The sequence below is a fragment of the Ranitomeya imitator genome, chromosome 1 (assembly GCF_032444005.1).
Source record: "Ranitomeya imitator isolate aRanImi1 chromosome 1, aRanImi1.pri, whole genome shotgun sequence".
NCBI classification, from domain to species: domain Eukaryota; kingdom Metazoa; phylum Chordata; class Amphibia; order Anura; family Dendrobatidae; genus Ranitomeya; species Ranitomeya imitator.
Window position 1 is genome coordinate 485,039,811 of NC_091282.1, and position 12,714 is coordinate 485,052,524.

The following is a 12,714-nucleotide window of genomic DNA, read 5'->3' on the forward strand; positions in this document are numbered from 1 at the left end:
GAATATCCTATATCTTATTTTTTCTATATTGTACAGGATTTTTGCTGGATTTTAATATACCCTATTTTTCAGATTATAAGACGCACTTTTTTCCCCAAAATGTTTTGGGGAAAATGAGGGTGCATCTTATGACTTGAATTGTAGCTGTGGTGGAGCTTATTGGCTGCAGTGGAGTGGGGTCTCAGGGTCGCTGCTGCAAGAAGCTTCTGGTGACGGCAGAGGCAGGAGTCGGGCAATGGCTTCAAGCCCCAGGTTGGTACGACAAGGTGTTCAGTGGTGCGGAGGTTCCTCTAAAATTTTATGAAAGCCCAAAGCCTTCCATTTTCTTGCTCTTCTATGTGGTGGACTCTGGGAAAATGGCTATCGGAGGCGGCCCATGCATAAATTGAGATCCCGGCACTGATCTCTGCTCCTGAGATTTCAATTGTGCATGCGTCGTCTCAAGCGGCCATTTTCCTGGAGTCCACCACATTAGAAAGTATGCAAGGTTCAGGGCTCCAGGTTTTCACAAAATGTTGGTACACCACTGACCACATCATCATACCAACCTGAGGCCATGGTCCAAATCCTGCCACCACCCCGCTCCACTACTACTGCCCCCCAGTTTTTCTCATACAAGTGCTATCCATGTTTTTCATGCATAACATTCACTATAAGGCCGGCGTCACACTAGAGAGAAACACGGATGAGGGAGAGGGGCAAAAACAACGCATTGCACATGGACCAATGTTTCTCTATGGGGCACCTTCCATCAGCCGTATATTTCTCGGCCGTATTTTACGGGCTGAGAAAATCGCAGCATGCTGCGATTGTCAGCGTATTCCTACAAAAATAGACCAATGAAAGTCTATGGGAGCGAGAAAAATACGGATTACACACGGATCATGCGTGTGACTTGCGAGAAATACTCACTGGTGTTCTATAGAAAAGCCGGCAATTCAGTTCGGTGTACAGTAAAATCACACTGACAGATTAGAATAGGATAGATACAATTAATGTCTACACATCATGAAACGGCCGTCGTCCCGCTTTGCCGCACTCTCTGTACAGCACCCCCGGTCGTGAAGATGTACAGCACGATGTTTGAATAAAGATTCCTGCACTGGATGATCGGCGAGTGCGCTCTATTTTCTTATATATTCATTATTTCATATGGACTTTTCTCCAGCGGAGCTACGCACCCAAGATCAGATATCCTGGCTTCACACAGGTGAGCGGTTCCCACTTTGTTCTTCCTGGCAGTGGTGCTGTCTGGCTGTTCCTTTTGTATTGGCTATATATATATATATATATATATATATATGTCATTGACACACACACATATACAGTTGTGGCCAAAAGTATTGACACCCCAGCAATTCTGTCAGATAATACTCAGTTTCTTCCTGAAAATGATTACAAACACATATTCTTTGGTATTATTATCTTCATTTAATTTGTCTTAAATGAAATAACTAGGGTTGAGTGACTTTTCTTTTTATAGGATCGGGTCGGGTTTCACGAAACCCGACTTTTTCAAAAGTCAGGTCGAGTGAAATCGGCCGATCCTGTAGAAAAGTCGGGGTCGAGGTCGGCCGAAACACGAAACCCAATGCAGTGCATTGGGTTTCTAATGGTTCCCAGGGTCTGAAGGAGAGGACACTCTCCTTCAGGCCCTGGGATCCATATTTAAGTGTAAAATAAAGAATCAAAATAAAAAATATTGATATACTTACCCTCAGACGCGCCCTGGTTCTCGCCGGCAGCCTTCCTTCCTAAGAATGAGCCCCTGAAGGGCCTTCGATGATGTAACGGCTTGTGATTGGTCGCGTGAGCGGTCACATGAGCGTCACGCGACCAATCACAAGTCGCGACGTCATCTAAGGCCCTTCAGGCGCTGATTCTTAGGAAGGATGGCTGGGGGTTAGAACCAGGGCGCGTCCGAGGGTGAGTATATACCTATTAGGAATATACTCACCCTCGGACGCGCCCTCGGACGCTTCCTTCCTAAGAATTAGCACCTGAAGGACCTTAGATGACGTCGCGGCTTGTGATTGGTCGCGTGACCGCCCATGTGACCGCTCACGCGACCAATCACAAGCCGCGACGTCATCGAAGGCCCTTCAGGCGCTCATTCTTAGGAAGGAAGGCTGCCGGCGAGAACCAGGGCGCATCCGAGGGTGAGTATATCAATATTTTTTTATTTTTATTCTTTATTTTACACTTAAATATGAATCCCGATATCTTAAACATATCGGAACTCGGTATCGGAATTCCGATTCCAGATCAGAAGATCGCCGACCTCATGGCCGACCACACACAAGGGTCAGGTCGGGTTTCATGAAACCCGACTTTGCCAAAAGTCGGCGACTTCTGAATCTGGCCGACCCGTTTCGCTCAACCCTAGAAATAACACAAAAGAGAATGAAACAAAAAGCAAAACATTGATCATTTCACACAAAACTACAAAAATTGTCCAGACAAAAGTATTGGCACCCTCAGCCTAATACTTGGTTGCACAACCTTTAGCCAAAATAACTGCGACCAACCGCTTCCGGTAACCATCAATGAGTTTCTTACAATGCTCTGCTGGAATTTTAGACCATTTTTCTTTGGCAAACTGCTCCAGGTTCCTGATATTTGAAGGGTGCCTTCTCCAAAATGAAATTTTTAGATCTCTCCACAGGTGTTCTATGGGATTCAGGTCTGGACTTATTGCTGGCCACGTTAGAAGTCTCCAGTGCTTTCTCTCAAACCATTTTCTAGTGCTTTTTGAAGTGTGTTTTGGGTCATTGTCCTGCTGGAAGACCCATGACCTCTGAGGGAGACCCAGCTTTCTCACACTGGGCCCTACATTACGCTGCAATATTTATTGGTAGTCTTCAGACTTCATAATGCCATGCACATGGTCAAGCAGTCCAGTGCCAGAGGCAGCAAAGCAACCCCAAAACATCAGGGAACCTCCGCCATGTTTGACTGTAGGGACTGTGTTCTTTCCTTTGCCCAAAAAGCTATACTTTTGTCTCATCTGACCAGAGATCATTCTTCCAAAATGTTTTAGGCTTTTTCAGGTAAGTTTTGGCAAACTCCAGCCTGGCTTTTTTATGTCTCAGAGTAAGAAGTGGGGTCTTCCTGGTTCTCCTACCATACAGTCCCTTTTCATTCAGATGCCGACGGATAGTATGGGTTGACACTGTTGTACCCTCGGACTGCAGGGCAGCTTGCACTTGTTTGGATGTTAGTCGAGGTTCTCTATCCAACATCCGCACAATCTTGCATTGAAATCTCTTGTCAATTTTTCTTTTCTGTCCACATCTAGGGAGGTTAGCTACAGTGCCATGGGCTTTAAACTTCTTTATGACACTGCGCATGGTAGACACAGGAACATTCAGGTGTTTGGAGATGGACTTGTAGCCTTGAGATTGCTCATGCTTCCTCACAATTTGGTTTCTCAAGTCCTCAGACAGTTCTTTGGTCTTCTTTCTTTTCTCCATGCTCAATGTGGTACACTGTTATGACCGGGTGGTTAAGAGGCCACACTGAAATGACCTGGTGGCTAAAACGCAACATGGAACAGCTCTGAGAAGGTGGTATCTCTACTGACCACAGTCCCTAATCCTAACAACACAACTAGAAATAGCCGTGGGATGTTCCTGACACTCCCTAGACATCTCGTCACAGCCTAAGATATAACTACCCCTAAAGAAGGAAATAGAAAGCTATCTTGCCTCAGAGAAACCCCCAAAAGGAAAGACAGCCCCCCACAAATATTGACTGTGAAAGGAGAGGGAAAATGACGAACACAGAAATGAAATTAGAATTCAGCAAAGGGGAGGCCAATACTAAACTAGATAGACAGAGAGCAAAGGATACTGTGCGGTCAGTATTAAAAACTATAAAATCCACGCAGAGTTTACAAAAATGAACTCCATACCGACTCACGGTGTGGAGGGGCAAATCTGCTTTCCCAGAGCTTCCAGCTAGCCTAAATATGACATACTGACAAGCTGGACAAAGAGACAAAATGCAAAGCAATAGAGTCCAAACAAATGGACAAACAAACTAGCAAAACTTATCTTTTGCAGACAAGGACTGGCCATATGAGAAATCCAAGGGAAGAATCAAATCCAACCTAGAACATTGACAGCAGGCATGAACTAAAGCCCAGAGCAGGTTTAAATAACAAACCCAGGCAAGGCGATTAGTGAAGGCAGCTGCTACAGCTACCTAACGGAGCAGCAGTTCCACTCGAAACCACCAGAGGGAGCCCAAGGGCAGAACTCGCAAACATACCATTAGCAACCACAGGAGGGAGCTCCAGAACAGAACTCACAACAGTACCCCCCCCTTGAGGAGGGGTCAACGAACCCTCACCAGAGCTCCCAGGCCGATCAGGATGAGCCAAATGGAAAGCATGAATCAAATCGGGAGCATGAACATCGGAGGCAACAACCCAAGAATTATCCTCCAGGCCATAACCCTTCCACTTGACCAGATACTGAAGCTTCCGCCTCAAAAAACGAGAATCCAAAATCTTCTCTACCAGATATTCCAACTCCCCCTCAACCAACACCGGAGCAGGAGGATCAACGGAGGGAACCATAGGTACCACATATCTCCGCAACAAGGATCTATGGAACACATTATGAATGGAAAAGGAAGCAGGAAGGGCCAAACGAAAAGACACTGGATTGATAATTTCAGAATTCTTATAAGGCCCAATAAAGCGAGGCTTGAACTTAGGGGAAGAAACCTTCATAGGAACATGACGAGAAGACAACCAGACCAAATCCCCAACAAGAAGCCGGGGACCAACACACCGACGACAGTTAGCAAAACGCTGAGCCTTCTCCTGAGACAACGTCAAATTGTCCACCACATGAGTCCAAATTTGCTGCAATCTCTCCACCACGGAATCCACACCAGGACAGTCAGAAGGCTCAAGCTGCCCTGAAGAGAAACGAGGATGAAAACCAGAGTTACAAAAAAAAGGCGAAACCAAGGTAGCCGAACTAGCCCGATTATTAAGGGCAAACTCGGCCAACGGCAAAAAGGTCACCCAATCATCCTGATCAGCAGACATGAAGCATCTCAAATAGGTTTCCAAGGTCTGATTGGTTCGTTCCGTTTGGCCATTTGTCTGAGGATGGAATGCAGAAGAAAAAGACAAATCAATGCCCATTCTAGCACAAAAGGACCACCAAAACCTAGAAACGAACTGGGAACCTCTGTCAGACACAATATTCTCCGGAATACCATGCAAACGAACCACATGCTGAAAAAATAATGGAACCAAATCAGAAGAGGAAGGCAACTTAGGCAATGGCACCAAATGGACCATCTTAGAAAACCGGTCACAAACCACCCAGATGACAGACATCCTCTGAGAAACAGGAAGATCAGAAATAAAATCCATGGAAATATGCGTCCAGGGCCTCTCAGGAATAGGCAAAGGCAAAAGCAACCCGCTGGCACGGGAACAGCAAGGCTTAGCCCGAGCACAGGTCCCACAGGACTGTACAAAGGAACGCACATCCCGCGACAAGGAAGGCCACCAAAAGGACCTAGCCACCAAAGCTCTGGTACCAAAAATCCCAGGGTGACCAGCCAACACCGAACAATGAACCTCAGAAATTACCCTACTAGTCCATCTATCAGGAACAAACAATTTCCCCACAGGACAGCGGTCAGGTTTATCCGCCTGAAACTCCTGAAGTACCCGCCGTAAATCAGGGGAGATGGCAGAAAGAATCACCCCCTCCTTGAGGATCCCAGCCGGCTCAAGAACTCCCGGAGAATCAGGCAAAAAACTCCTAGAAAGGGCATCAGCCTTCACATTCTTAGATCCAGGAATATACGAGACCACAAAATCAAAACGTGAGAAAAACAAAGACCACCGAGCCTGTCTAGGATTCAACCGCTTAGCAGACTCGAGGTAAATCAGATTCTTTTGATCAGTCAAGACCACCATGCGATGCTTGGCTCCCTCAAGCCAATGTCGCCACTCCTCAAATGCCCACTTCATACTTCATAGCCAACAACTCCCGATTGCCGACATCATAATTACGCTCAGAAGATGAAAATTTTCTGGAGAAGAAGGCACATGGTTTCATTAAAGAGCCATCAGAATTTCTCTGAGACAAAACGGCCCCTGCCCTAATCTCAGAAGCATCAACCTCAACCTGAAAAGGGAGAGAAACATCTGGCTGACGCAACACAGGGGCAGAAGTAAAACGACGTTTAAGCTCCTGAAAGGCCTCAACAGCCGCAGAGGACCAATTCACCACATCAGCGCCCTTGCTCGTCAAATCGGTCAGAGGCTTCACCACACTAGAAAAATTAGCAATAAAGCAACGATAAAAATTGGCAAAGCCCAAAAATTTCTGAAGGCTCTTTACAGATGTAGGTTGAGTCCAATCATGAATGGCCTGGACTTTAACAGGGTCCATTTCAATAGCCGAGGGAGAAAAAATGAAACCCAAAAAAGAAACCCTCTGAACTCCAAAGAGGCACTTAGACCCCTTCACAAACAACGCATTAGTACGAAGGACCTGAAACACCATCCTAACTTGCTTCACATGAGACTCCCAATCATCGGAGAAAACCAAAATATCATCCAAATACACAATCATAAATTTATCCAGATAATTCCGGAAGATATCATGCATAAAGGACTGAAATACCGATGGAGCATTAGAGAGCCTGAATGGCATCACAAGATATTCAAAATGGCCTTCAGGCGTATTGAATGCTGTTTTCCATTCATCACCTTGTTTAATACGCACAAGATTATACGCCCCTCGGAGGTCGATTTTAGTAAACCAACTAGCACCCTTAATCCGAGCAAACAAATCAGAAAGCAAAGGTAACGGATACTGGAATTTGACAGTGATCTTATTGAGAAGGCGATAATCTATACAGGGTCTCAGGGACACTGCATTAGGCCTCCAAATTGGCTATGGGGTGGAGAGAGATGGTGTGTTACACTCCAAGGTGTTCTCCAGGTTTCCTCGCCATTGCTTCAATCTTCATACTCTCGTTTAGTAGTTGTAGAAAACTACACTGCATTAGGCCTACAAAATGGGTATCGGGTGGAGAGAGATGGTGTGTTACACTCCAAGGTGTTCCCCAGGTTTCCTTGCCATTGCTTCGGTCTTCCGACTCTCGTTTAGTAGTTGTAGAAAACTACACTGCATTAGGCCTACAAAATGGGTATAGGGTGGAGAGAGATGGTGTGTTCCACTCCAAGGTGTTCTCCAGGTTGCCTTTCCAGAGCTTCGATCTTAATGCTCTCGTTTAGTAGTTGTTGGAAACTACACTGCATTAGGCCTCCAAATTGGCTATGGGGTGGAGAGAGATGGTGTGTTACACTCCAAGGTGTTCTCCAGGTTTCCTCGCCATTGCTTCGATCTTCAGACTCTCGTTTAGTAGTTGTAGAAAACTACACTGCATTAGGCCTACAAAATGGGTATCGGGTGGAGAGAGATGGTGTGTTACACTCCAAGGTGTTCCCCAGGTTTCCTTGCCATTGCTTCGGTCTTCCGACTCTCGTTTAGTAGTTGTAGAAAACTACACTGCATTAGGCCTACAAAATGGGTATGGGGTGGAGAGAGATGGTGTGTTCCACTCCAAGGTGTTCTCCAGGTTGCCTTTCCTGAGCTTCTATCTTCAGGCTCTCGTTAAATTGTGGTTAAATGGAACAACTGCATTTGGCGTACTAGTTGGTTTGGGGCCTACTAACAGTGTCTGCCGCTCCTTGCTGTTCTCCTGGTTTCCTGTCCTGAAATTCCGTTTTCAGGCGCTCGTTAAGTAGTTGTTAATGTTAGACTGCATTTGGCCTACTAGTTGGGTTGGGGCCTACTATCGGTGTCTGCCACTCCTTGCTGTTCTCCTCCACTGAACAAAGCTGTGCCGCCTGTTTACTACGGTTGCCAATTTTGAACTGCATTTCGACTACTTACTGATTTGGGCCTACTCTCTGTGTCAGCCTCTCATTCCAGTTGTCCTCCACTGCAATGCCCCCTGGTTATTCCTGTGTTACCAATTTTGAACTGCATTTAGCCAACTTTATTCTTTGGGCCTATATCTGTGTTTCCTCCTCATCCTGCCCATTGCCCAGCCAGTGATAGATGAGTCTGCTGGTACATTGACCCATAACGCAACATTCCCCGTGCACGCTACACAACAACATTGTGACCCTGCTGAAAGTCAGGTTGCTCTTCCCGCATACCATACCACCTTACACGGGGACAAAGAGGAAGGTGCAGATGAAAGTGCAGGTTCCTTCATCAGGTGGGGGGAGGAATACTAGTTGGCGACGTCACTGGCACAGGGCCTCTCATAGTACGCAAAAGTGTTGCTGCCGGTGGGAGGCGCCCCCGCCGTGCAAACACACCGCTGTACTTTGAGGGGCCCTGTGCCAGTGCCAATGCCAACGAGTGGGCCCCCCCTGCTTGCTCAGGTTCACAGCACTTGCAAAGTTGAAATACTTACCTCTCCCTGCTCCACTGCTGTGACGTGGTCCAGATTTCCTGGGCCCACTAATTACTTGAACCAGCCCTACCCACCACAACTTTAGCCAAATGACCCCCAATTTCAAATGCCTTCCAATTATTATAAGGTAAATTACGCTTGACAAGCTTCATTAAGAAGAATGGATGGTTTTGACATTAAAATGGGCACTCTAGGTGTTTTCCTGGCCCCCACTCACTGCCGACTATGCTGCCCCATTGACTTGCATTGGGTTTCGTGTTTCGGTCGATCCCGACTTTACGCCATAATCGGCCGATTTCACTCGACCCGACTTTTGAGATAGTCGGGTTTCGCGAAACCTGGCTCGACTCTAAAAAGGTCAAGGTCGCTCAACTCTAGTAACAGACCTAGGGACCCTCCTAGTACGCTTAGGGCAATCAGAAATAGCATGAGCTGAATCACCACAGTAAAAACACAGGCCATTCTGACGTCTGAATTTCTGCCTTTCTGCTCTAGTCAAAATCTTATCACATTGCATAGGCTCAGGACTTCGCTCAGAGGACACTGCCATATGGTGCACCGCCTTGCGCTCACGCAAGCGCCGATCAATCTGAATGGCTAGAGACATAGACTCGCTCAAACCGGCAGGCGCAGGAAAGCCCACCATAACATCTTTAAGGGTTTATGGGAAATATGCAGATGCATGTAAAGAAGCTGCGGAGACACCATCACGTGTTTCTCGACGCAAGCAGTGAATAGCCAGGCCTTTCCCCGGGAAGGAACAACCACAGGAAGGGTAGCATCCTATGAAGGAAAGCCACCTATGCCAAGCATGGTATCCATCCACAGACCACAGACAGCTGTTTCGGGGTTTTTGCCCCTCATCAGTGTGGAGTAGGAATCTGGCTATTAGGAGCAGTGCCTAGTAAAAAGGCTATAAAGGCACAGATGATTGGCATCTGCATATTTCCCATAAGGGATGGGGGCAGTGTTCTGGAATCACTGCGTTGAGAAACACGTGATGGTGTCTCCGCAGTGTTGGATGTTTTGGTCTCCCCGAGGCCAATCATCTGTTCCTAATAGCCAGATTCCTACACCACACTGATGAGGGGCAAAAACCCCGAAACAGCTGTCTGTGGATGGATGAACCCGTTGAAGCACATTCAGTGCGAAACGGCCGTCGTCCACGCTGCATCACCGCACCCTCCTGTAAAACCTGCTGCCTAACTGGATGTATGATCTTCCATAAAGCCATGTTTTAATAAAGAACACGTTCACACAGCAACAACGGGGTGAGTGCCGCAGTTTTCTTTGTTCTTGGATATGTATTCAGCTTTATGCTTTTGCTGCCAGAGCACCATCTGCCCATAAGCTGTTTGTGACGATCGCCCTCAGTGAGTTCTAGAGTACACATTGCTCTAGTGCCGTCCTTTTCTTGCCTTTCTTTGCATTTGGATATATATATAGATAGATAGATAGATAGATAGATAGATAGATAGATAGATAGATAGATATAAAAGAACATAGCAGCACATGCACATGAATCTATTTTTGAGAAGTATTAATATCAAACATTTGTCTGTGTTTTCACATGGCCTAGATTCATGTACATGTGCTGCTGTGTTCTTTTATATCTATATGATACAGCTTGCAGCTTGCATGTGTTCACATTGGGAGTGCTGGTTGGCTTTTTTTTCTTTGTTTAGTGTATGGATGTGGCTGCATCCAGACTGATCTTGCACTCCTCCCATTGACCTTGCAGGTGGCGGTAATCAACTCTACCTGCCCATAAATTGTAGGTTTAGCCCAGAGTGACATGTTTGTCCAAAGTTGTAGGCTGGTGGCCGAAGAGTGGCATGTACAGTAGAGTAGGACCCATCAGTGGGAGATCACCTTGCCGTGGTTGATGGGCACTCATGAATTGGCCAATTTATGCGCTAAGAATCTTCATTTTATCTATAACTGTAAGTTTTAAGAAAACAACATTTTTGAAAAAATATTTTTGAGAAGTAGGATTCATATCAAACATTTGTCTGTGCTTTCACATGGCCTAGATTCATGTACATGTGCTGCTGTGTTCTTTTATATCTGTATGATACAGCTTGCAGCTTGCATGTGTTCACATTGGGAGTGCTGGTTGGCTTATTTTTCTTTGTTTAGTGTATGGATGTGGCTGCATCCAGACTGATCTTGCACTCCTCCCATTGACCTTGCAGGTGGCGGTAATCAACTCTACCTGCCCATAAATTGTAGGTTTAGCCCAGAGTGACATGTTTGTCCAAAGTTGTAGGCTGGCGGCCCAAGAGTGGCATGTACAGTAGAGTAGGACCCATCAGTGGGAGATCACCTTGCCGTGGTTGATGGGCACATATGAATTGGCCAATTTATGCGCTAGGAATCTTCATTTTATCTATAACTGTAAGTTTTAAGAAAAAAAAGTTTTTTGAAAATTTTTTTATGATTCATATCAAACATTTGTCTGTGTTTTCACATGGCCTAGATTCATGTGCATGTGCTGCTGCGTTCTTATATATCTATATGATACAGCTTGCAGTTTGCATGTGTTCACATTGGGAGTGCTGGTTGGCTTTTTTTTCTTTTTTTTTTCTTTATATATTTATATATATATATATATTGGGGCTAGCGGAACGCACCGAGTAAAATAGATGTTTATTATGAATGGTGCGTTCGCAGCCCGGGGTCCACCGTGCACGAGGAACCTGCTGCTAGTGAATGGCGGCACTGTTTGGCGGTATAGACTAGCTCTGTTACCTCACAGAGCAACCGCGAGAGGAAAGCACTGCGCCCTGTTAGCCTCACAGGAGCACAAGCTTACTGCCGAACTGATAGCAGTCAGTGGTTATGCACACACGCAAACTCCTCACCGGAGGTGCCGGTATTCTAGGGGCTTATTTCAGCCGGGTCCCTGAATCACGTTCACACAATCTCCTCGCCGGAGGTGCCGGCATTCTAGGGGCTTATTTCAGCAGGGTCCCTGAATACAAACATACATAACGACACTGGTGCAAAGCACATATTAGAATTGATACTAGCGCATGGCCGTGCGGCCATGCAAGCCTTAAATAGCTGCAGCACGTTTAGGACCTTCCAAAGAAGGACCAATGGAGTTGCCGCAGCACCTGAGCATGTGACCCCAGATCTCCACTGAGAGATCTTGCCCAGGGCATGTTCGGAGTGCAAAGCAGGATTTAGTCCTAGCGCCTACAAGGACCTTAGCTGCAGTATCTGATCATGTGACCCTCGATCTTACTCTGGGCATGCTCAGAACGTGAAAAGCAGGACTTAGACCCAGAAGCATCTGCTCGCCGCTGCCCAGCACTGACTTCAATGGCAGAAGCAGGAAATGCAGCAGTAACTCTCAGCACAGAGTCAGACTGAGCGAGACGCTAGGATCGACATCTCTGCTGAGCAGGCTCCACTGCGGCAGGAGAAGAATGGGAGACCGCAGCGGAGATGGCCTGAGATTCCCCCTGTGCAGAGGCAGGAACTCGACCCCTAACATATATACTGTATATATAATATCTATATATATAATTGTCTAAGGGTTTGTCTGTCTGTCCTGGAAATCCCGTGTCTCTGATTGGTCGAGGCCGCCAGCATGTGCGACGGGCACAGCATGGCGACGATGATGTCATAAAGGTTGCCTCGACCAATCAGCGACACGCACAGTCTGCCGCGAATTCGCCTCGACCAATCAGTGACGGGCATAGTATCGACGTAGATGTCATAATGGTTGCCAGGCCGACGATGATGTCATAAAGGTTGCCTCGACCAATCAGCGACGGGCACAGTCTGCCGCAAATTCTGGAATCATCACTGTCCATATACTACGGGGACATGCATATTCTAGAATACCCAATGTGTTAGAATCGGGCCACAATCTAGTATATATATAAATACAGTATTTAGATTTAATACAGCGCTAGATAGCATAAAAGCCGGTAATTCAATTGCCCCCCCCCCCACCCGATTAAAAACATCTGCCCTCAGCAAACTCAGAAAAAACATCTGTAAGATGCGCCTATTCTGGCACTTAGCCACTCTCTTCCACTCCTGAGTAGCGGTGGGATTTGGGGTAATAAGGGGTTAATGTCACCTTGCTAATGTAAGGTGATATTAAGCCTGGTTAATAATGGAGAGATGTCAATAAGACACCTATCCATTATTAATCCAATAGTAGTATAAGGTTAAGAATACACACACACATTATGAATAAAGTATTTTAATGAAATAATTAAACAC